The 8,953-nt window shown below is 41.6% G+C and overlaps 1 pseudogene; it reads left to right on the top strand.

The window, feature by feature from the left end:
• Nucleotides 1–260: 260 nt before the first annotated feature.
• The window catches only part of LOC138034543 (uncharacterized), a 21,829-nt pseudogene continuing 13,136 nt past the window's right edge, over nt 261–8,953 (top strand).

Here is an 8,953-nt window from a genome sequence, read left to right as displayed (position 1 = left end):
ATACCCGTGTTGCTTTCTTGCTAAGAAAGACATGGTTTTCTTAATGTCGTGTTCACGCTTTCTATGGTTTTGAGGCCCGAAACAAAAATTTTTACCCCTGACAAAACGCAACCAAAAGGTGTTCATAACAAACGTGACAATTTGATGATGTCACGGTAACTTTTCTAAGAAATCCAGATTATTTGAACACTTGCCTTTAGGTATTTTCATTGGTTAAGATCATAAAACCAGACAACAGTGAACCAAGGTCACACAATGTTCAACACGGAAATCCGTTTTACTCTCTTCGTTTATCATGGATATCAAAACCTTTCTAGACAATATCCATGAACAAGCTTGTTGTCCTGTATGTATAACAAGGTTCACTAATCCAAAGCAGCTTCCATGCTTACACAGTTTTTGTCTTCATTGCCTGCAAAGGATTCAACAAACAAGCGGAATTCGAGACACTATTTCATGCCCCGAGTGTAGGCAGAATTTCAGAATCCCTGGAAACGGCAATCTTAACGCTTTTCCAACAAACTTTCGCATCAACAGTTTGTTGGACGCCTTGCCTGTTACAGAGTGCAATACGATCGGCATCAAATGTGGAAATTGCGACAAAACAAGCGGAGAATCTGCGTACTGCTTCACTTGTTGTTCGTTCTGGTGTGATGACTGCCTCCCTCTGCATAACCGGATAAAAACATTTAAAGAACACCACGCTTTGGCTTTGAAAGACTTTCGAGACGAAGATTTTGAGACCATTTTAAAGCAGCCAACACTTTGTGGGAAACACGAGAAGAAAAAACAGAAGTTCTTCTGTCAGGTGTGCAATATAGCTATTTGCAACACTTGTGCTTTAACAGATCACGACGGTCACGCTAAGATTGTTTTGGAAGATGCTGCAAACGAACGCAAATCGAGAGTCAATGCAGCAATTCAATTAAAGAAACGAAGAGCGCTGGAGAAGATGACAAGGATCGCGAAAATTGATGAAAACTGTATTTCAATTAAAGAACAAGCCGCAGGAGTGAAAAGGGATGTGCAGCAGTTTGCCGACACTTGCATTGCCGCCATTGAAGCGCAAAAGAATAAGATCTTTGATGAAGTGGAAAACGATGTGCGAGAAGCGTTGCAGCTTCTTGGAGAGGAAAGGCTCGAGATTGAAGAAGAAGTGAAAAAGCAAGAAGAAGAAATCGAAAAAACCCAAATGATTTTAAAGCGAAGCACAAACTCTCAAATCATGCAGCCCCATGAATTTTTGGACAAAATAGTTCAGGACAAGGTTGAAGAAGATTCAGCGGACTGTGACATCGAACATGTCTTCACCTTTAACAGGAACGAAAAGTTGTTTGATGATCTAAAAGTCCAACAACTAGGTTTTATCAGCAAAACGAGCTCGAAAACCTCGAGTGCTGAGGGAAAAGGGATCACTGAAGGAACTGTTGGACTTGAAGCTGAGATTGTTGTAACAACAAGGAACGCACGAAAAGAACAATGTTACCAAGAACACGACCGCGTGACATTGGAAATCAGAAATCGTGAAGGCCGTGACAGTGCAATCAAGTCTCAAATCCAAGACAACAAAGATGGCACTTACAAGCTCCGCTATTTTGCCAAAGAAACCGGTACATGTCAGGCATCCGTGAAAGTCAATGGAAAACATGTTTATGGCAGCCCTTTTGAGATTCAAGTCAAACGCAGACAGTTCAGACCTGTATTATCCTTTGGAGAACAGGGTTCGGATGCTGGAATGCTTTCCAGTCCTTGGGGGGTAGCAGTGAATGACAAAGATGAGATTGCTGTGAGTGAAGTTGGTACCCACAGAGTACAGATATTTGCCAGTAATGGAACTCACTTAAGATCGTTTGGTAAAGAGGGCAATCAGCAGGGAGAGTTTAACTTTCCTGCTGGGATAGCTTTTTATAATGATAAGATTATAGTGGCAGACGCTAACAACCACCGAGTTCAACTGTTTAGTGATGAAGGTCATTATCTTAATCAGTTTGGAGGAAAAGGAAGCCGGGATCACCAGCTTCAGTTTCCTCTTGGCGTGTCAATTGACAGCGATGGGAACATTATTGTTGGTGATAGGAGTAACAAATTAATCAAAATCTTTTCACTTGATGGTCGGTTTCTGCGCAGTATCGGTACTGAAGGTTCTTTCAGCTTTCCCTTTCATTGTATCCAACACAACAACTATCTTATTGTGGCAGACAGAGGTGATCATTGTATAAGAGTTTTGAATAGAGAGGGAGAGTTTCTTTATAAATTTGGAAAGCAGGGGAAGGGGGACGGGGAGTTCGATGATCCTGCCTGCCTGTCAGTGGACAGAGCGGGACATCTGCTGGTTTCTGATTCATCGAATCACCGAGTGCAGGTGTTTAAACTCAGCGGAGAGTTTGTAACGTTTGTAACTAACTTTGGAGTATGTGGTACAAGGGCAGGAGAGTTCAAACGCCCAGTTTCTACAGCAGTCCTTAACGATGGTAAAATAATTGTCACCGATTTAGGTAACCATCGTTTTCAGATTTTTGAATAGATGTACAACTTTTCCTGATTCTTGTTATTTAGCGTCGGCGACTTTAAAATTCTTTTTTTGGTAAAAAAGTTCCCAATTGCAATGAGAATTTCCTCATTCAAATCGCTTTTAAAAGCAATATTGTAGTTTACGCAATTTAAAGCGCATAGAGTTTCAATTTTAGATATTTCGGGGTTAAAACAATGTATTATAGAGGTTTGAATTAACTTAATTATAAAAGTACCCCAGCATGCATAATCAAAATTTGACAACATATAGAGTCAAATTTCCAAAAGACCTTTCCGCTATTGTTCTTTCCACCAACATGGCCGCCGTGACGTCACGTGTAATCAAAGAATAAGCGGTGAGTTCCATGTGACAGTACCCTTGGCTAACTAGACTCTAAATCATAAGTATGTGCGATTTGTTTGAATATAGGTAATTTGTGGTCAAAATAATTACGCATCGTTAAAGAGTAGACGATAGTACGCGAATAGAAAAAAAATCTGGAGGGCTCCATAACAACGGACAACGTATTGGTGAATATCGCTTAGTGTTCCAACAAAGCAACATTTCACGTATTGCATGAAAAACGAATGGTACATTTCTATAGACACCTGAAAAATTCAGATGGCTCCAACGGGGTTCGAACCCATTAGAAAGAATAATCTCGTTGATGCTCGTCCAATATTTTACCAACTGAGCTACCAAGCCACACAGTTGGGAGCAGGTCAAAACATGTTGGGCTTATTTGTTACCGTGAAAGGGAACATCAGCTCAGTTGGTAGAGCATTGCAACAGCATCTCAGAGGTCATGGGTTCGAATCCCGTTGGAGCCATCTGAATTTTTCAGGTGTCGATAAGAGACAATTATTTAAATTGTCCAGCAGATAAGTGCAAGGATTACTTCTACATTTCGTATATAAACAGCAAATACATATGGGTTATTGACCAAGCATGAGGTCAAGATGGCCCGATATTGGCCAAGTTCTTTTTTTGCGGTCGTCAGTCAGCCCAAGCCATTATCGATAAAACTCTTTTCCTTAAAATCCTCTGTTGATGGCCTATGGGTGGAGGCTCACTCTGTGACGTCTACACCAAGTAACGTGATTCACATGACATCGATGCATTGGCCAACCCTCCAATTAAACGGAAGGGAAGAGATTCCACCCCTGTTTTCCTTGTTGACAAAGGTCATTGGGGCTTAATTAGTTCTTTATTCATTAATTAACCAAGCCTCACACTTACCAATCGTTTATGAGTGTCACAGACTTTATTACACGACTTTCAATGAAATTAAAAGAATAAAAAAAACTGTGCAAAAATGTTAAAATGAATGAAGCGTCAATTATTGAAACCGGAGACATCGAACGTGATCAAGTTTGTCCACCTCGGGGGGTACCTCCTCCCCTCCCACGGGACACATGACTGCCACGCCAACGGTGAGAGGGTCCTAAACACGAACAAATGTTAAAAGAAAGAATTTCAGAGCGTCGAAATAGGGAAGCAATTACTTCAAGGAATAACAAGAATCGCCTTTTCAAAAAAAATATATCACGCACCGTTAATAGTCTTTGGAAACTTGTAGGAAAATGAACTACGATTAAGCTTAACTTCCCGTTTCTTACGCTTCAAAAAGCGAGCTTGGCGTCACCGTATATCTTTGCAACTATATCGTTTCCACGCGATATAGTTTAAACTATAGATAAACTTAAAGCAATATTTATTCCGATCTATATGAAATAAATGGGTTAATGCACTGGTTCTGAAACTTTCGGTTACAAAAACTTACGCCATGCTGGATGACGTCGTCGAAGTGCATTACAGATATCATGTGACTGTAGGCCTCTTCGGCCTCCATATTGTTCTGACACAAGGTGCTACTTTAATTTTCTAAACAAACTGCGTTGATGCGTCGGTGGGATGGGAGGGGGGGGGGGGGGGGGAAGGAAAAAATTTGGTTTGAAATCAAATTAGTTGATAAATTAAGCACCATAAAAAGATTTACGCGCTGGCGTTTCGAGCGTTAGTCCTTTATCAATTCGCTTTGTCGCCAGCTCCAAATCTTTGAAGGATTTCCGTTTATGAACTCACTTGATAAAATCTAATTTTCATTATCTTTATTGATCGGAAAATCTCGAATTTTGGTCGGTTAGCCATTTTAAGCCCTAACACGACCGAGGAGAATACTCAATAAAGAATAATCTCACCTGCCACGGGATCCCTTCTAAGTCGTCGCAGTCGGCCAGATGAAGGAGCACCTGAAACCAGAAATCATAATTTGAGGTGAATGTAACGGACAGATTTACATCCTCTTCGGCCTTATTAATTACGAACTCATAAAAATCAGCTCTCAGTTGGCTTCAGAGCATTGTATCCGCATCGCAAAGGTCGTGAGTTCAAATCCCTTTTATGCTTTTCAAGCTTTCCTTTCGTTGCTACCGGAGAAACACTAACAAACGTCTTGGCACATATAATCTGCGTGCATCTGACACCTTCAAGCTGTTGTCTCAGGATACTGTCCTCTGACTTCACGAACGACTGCCACAAAAGTGGGGAAAGGTCAGGAATACAGCCATTTCTGATATTAACGGCTTAAAAGTATCCGTTCTAGGATATTTTGCGATGTTATCCGACCGTTCCGGGGAAAAAGGCCGAAACTACTTGCACGCTTTATTTCTATTGCTTTTTTTTCTCTCAAAAATGCTCTCAGTAAACGGGAACCACTCTGATATTAACGGCTTAAAAGTATCCGTTCTAGGATACGATGTTATACGACCGTTCCGGGGAAAAAGGCCAAAACTACTTGCACACTTTATTTTCATTGCTTTTTTTCTCTCAAAAATGATCCCAGTAAACGGGAACCACTTCCACGTTTTATTTACCTCTTTGTGCTTGCTGACCTCCCCTTGTACCAGACCAAGTGGCTGATGTGCCAGGCCTTTTTAACTGTATCACGCTACCTTTAGTCCGATTTGGATCTGAAAGAAAGATTACGTGATTAGAAAGATACCCCATCAACTTTAAAATACCACTACAGGAAAGACCTTCACCCATAATAACCGGCGAGTAAATTTGAAATCAAAAGCGACGAAAAAAACAAGCAAGTTTGTTCACTTGCACTCACAGAGACACACGAAGGAACTCGCCGTACCTTGTCTGGGTTTTGTAGCCGTACTTGTTCCCATTGCTGTGGACCCCGCAGAAGAATGGACACCAGCATCAGACGATACTCCTGCAAAGGAAAACGGATTGAGCGTCTCGAACACAAATTATTTTCTTCTTACAGCTGATATACACTTACACCAGAAACGCGGCCTATATAAGCGATATAGTGAACATTCGACCCAAATAAAAAACCATGAGTCCCAGATGAGATTTGATTCCACCAACCTCGTTTGACCGAAGGTGAGGATTCCGGTACATCGCAAGGTTACACACAGAAAAGTCCGCCTCACTGTAACTAACACTACCTTACAAACTACACAATAATTCTCACCTGAAGTGCTCGGTCGTGATTCGTCCTCCCTCGCAGAATCCCGAGATTCGAAAGTTGCTTCGTCACGTCTATACATACATTGGAAATAAGAAGGACAAAACATGGAATGTTTTAATACATAGAACATCTAAGAGCTACTATTTTAAAAACCATATGGTACCTTCTTGGCGTCTAAATTACAGAGACCACAGCCGTACGACAACAACAACGTCAGATTTATCTAGTTTCTCACATCATTTAGGGCACTTATGCAAAACAAAAACGTTTACACTTCAAGCCGCCATTTTGAGAGACTATTCGTCTTACTCTTCTCGGTGAGCATATCGTGACGCAGATCACGAAGACTGATTTGTGAGATAAATTCGTTGAATCCACGTCACTAACAAGAAAAATGACCCTTACGAGAACCTAAAACGCAAAGATTTGCCTTCCGTCTGTTGTTTAAAGCATCCGAGAAGTTGTGCAAGGAAATATGTTTTTATCGGAGAAGGTAGTCTAAAAGTAGATCTGTCTGTAACAATGCCGTGACATAGGCCCAGTATGGGAGTTGTAGGCTCCGGGTCATGGGTTCCTGGTCAAAGTCAGGCCAGTATGCCGATGAGTTGCGCTGCCTTCATAAGGAAGTTCTTCCTCAATTCTGCAGTGCAGTAAAATAATGTCAACTTAAATGGAATGTTTGTTACAGATGAAGAAGAAGGCGTTGGTTGAAAGCAAACCTTTCTTTAGCTTCGGCCTCGTGATCTCCTGCTTCGTCTTCGTTTAGGGCCTCTGCGTAGCCTAACAGCTCCACCACTTCAGTCTCTAAGCTTTCGGGATGTGCCTGTGACACGGGGACATTCTGTTCGTTGGATTCTTCTGATGCCTCAGTCACCGTGATTGCGGGCACCGTAGCTATGTTACCGCCTTCTGGTTCGCTCTCAAGGCTTTCTAGAGAAAGATGTCTTGTGCCTGGACTGCTGCTGGGTAGTCGCTGGTTTGCGGGCTGACTACTAGTGTCAGATGCTTCTGGCAACCCTGAAAAATTAACCCCACTCAATATTAGCTGAACGTTTCCGTTAAAATAAGGAGATCATGGCGCAGATTGACAGCCATTGACATACGCGCTAACAGAATTTAAAAGAAGAAATGGCAAACGCCATGAAAGCTAAAATTTGCATTTTTCCAAAGAGTAAAGATCAATGAAACTTGTTTGATTTTAGCAACTATTTTGCATGTTGGCTTCAGATAACTAGCCGAACCCTTAAGGCCCCTTGACTACCATGGCCTAAAAGTTCATTCTCTCAAGTATTTCTATAGATTTTTTCGTTAGCTGGTTATGGGAATTTGGTGTTATACCAATATTACATCCTTAAGTTAAGGTGATAGTAACTTGATTCTCAATACTTTTCTACCTAATAGTATACTGAAATTGAGAGGTGAATTTACATATTGTCCTTTGACGGCGAGAAGCGTCCTGGTGTTTGTAGTTCCAGCGAGTCTCTCAATTAGCAGGGAAAAGCGAAGTTGGGACTGTTGACGAAAGAATTTCTACAGATAAACCCCTTGGGGCATCACTAGTGCAACGACCGATTTACTCCTGAAGGACAACTTTTACAGAACGTTTACAGAGCTGAAATTGGTTCAGGAAGACGTTTAAATGAGTACTGTTGAGCCGCAAGAAAATCATAACAGGAAAAGAATATACAAACAAAGATAATCGAACGCGATATTGAAAAGAAAAGAAACTATATCCAGCCGCCGATAAGCGCGCCGAGATGGCTTTAACCAATCTCGTATTCAAAAAGCACGAATGGAACAATTGGTTTATTAAATTTCATAAAACTCTCAAAACTCTTCACTTTTACAAACCGAACGCAAGTGGTTTCAGTTTTCAAAACCACCAGCATAACCAGTTTCCATATAAGGTAATACGGTAATTCTATTGGTTGATACCCGAGATTGGATAAGCCAATTACAACTATAAAAACGCAAACACCGCGATTGAAAATTTAATAACGTAAGATATTTTAAACCAACCACGAGGCGTACTAATGCAAAATCAAACAAATCACACTGAAAATACCTTCAGATGCTTCAAACGAATACCACTCAATGCACCTATCAGATGACTACTTGCTGTTCGGAAAGTGTCAGCAGCAAGTATTTCCGTTGTTTTAAGTACTCTCTAACTCAAAGCTAACACTACTGCTTCACTACCATTAACCACTCCATATAGTCAAACTTCCTGCGAAGATTACAACTTTGCTTTGCCATTGGAAAGTTGGGGAGACTAGCGCCAAGTAGAAAAAAAACCCCTTAGGTTATAGAAACGAAGTCGACACACGCAGTTTCTTTTCTAAGGATTTCCTTCACTGTAATAAAGTTCTTGAGAAATCTACTTCCTTCGTGTAACAATAGCCAAATTTGAGTTGTGTGTGCGTGTTGGGGAAGGGGGGAAGGGGGGGGGGGGAAGGGGGGAGGGGAAAGGTGACAATTCTTGGACATCATTACTGCATTGAAACTAAGTAAAAGGGTGATTTGATTCTTTCCTCCAACTCTCTGTTTTGCAATCTTTAACAACGACGCACTTTCTGTCTTCCTGTAATTCTTTACTGCTTCCTCGCAGCTCCTATAGCCTCTTTTGCCGGTGTGACTCCGCAGTGTCCTACCTGTGGGAACCACGAACGAGGGCCTCTCGTTTGATGCTTCGTCTGAGCCCCCCATCAAGTCTACTTGAGTATCGTCCACGCGGAGCCCTGCATGATAAAAGTGCACATGTTAACTGGGGACACGTCATAGGTACAATACAAGATCTGAAGAGATTATTTTTTTCAGTGGTGACCTGGGGAGACTCGGAAAAAATCCGAGCGCTCCTCTGCAGGAATCGAGCCGACGATCTTCCGATTACTAGTTCGGATGTTCTACCACCGAGCTAAAGGAGACTCGTCAGGGGTGACTCGGGGATACTCGGA

The sequence above is a fragment of the Montipora capricornis genome, unplaced genomic scaffold (assembly GCF_036669925.1).
Source record: "Montipora capricornis isolate CH-2021 unplaced genomic scaffold, ASM3666992v2 scaffold_120, whole genome shotgun sequence".
NCBI classification, from domain to species: Eukaryota; Metazoa; Cnidaria; class Anthozoa; order Scleractinia; family Acroporidae; genus Montipora; species Montipora capricornis.
This window is presented reverse-complemented; position numbering and strand designations above follow the sequence as displayed.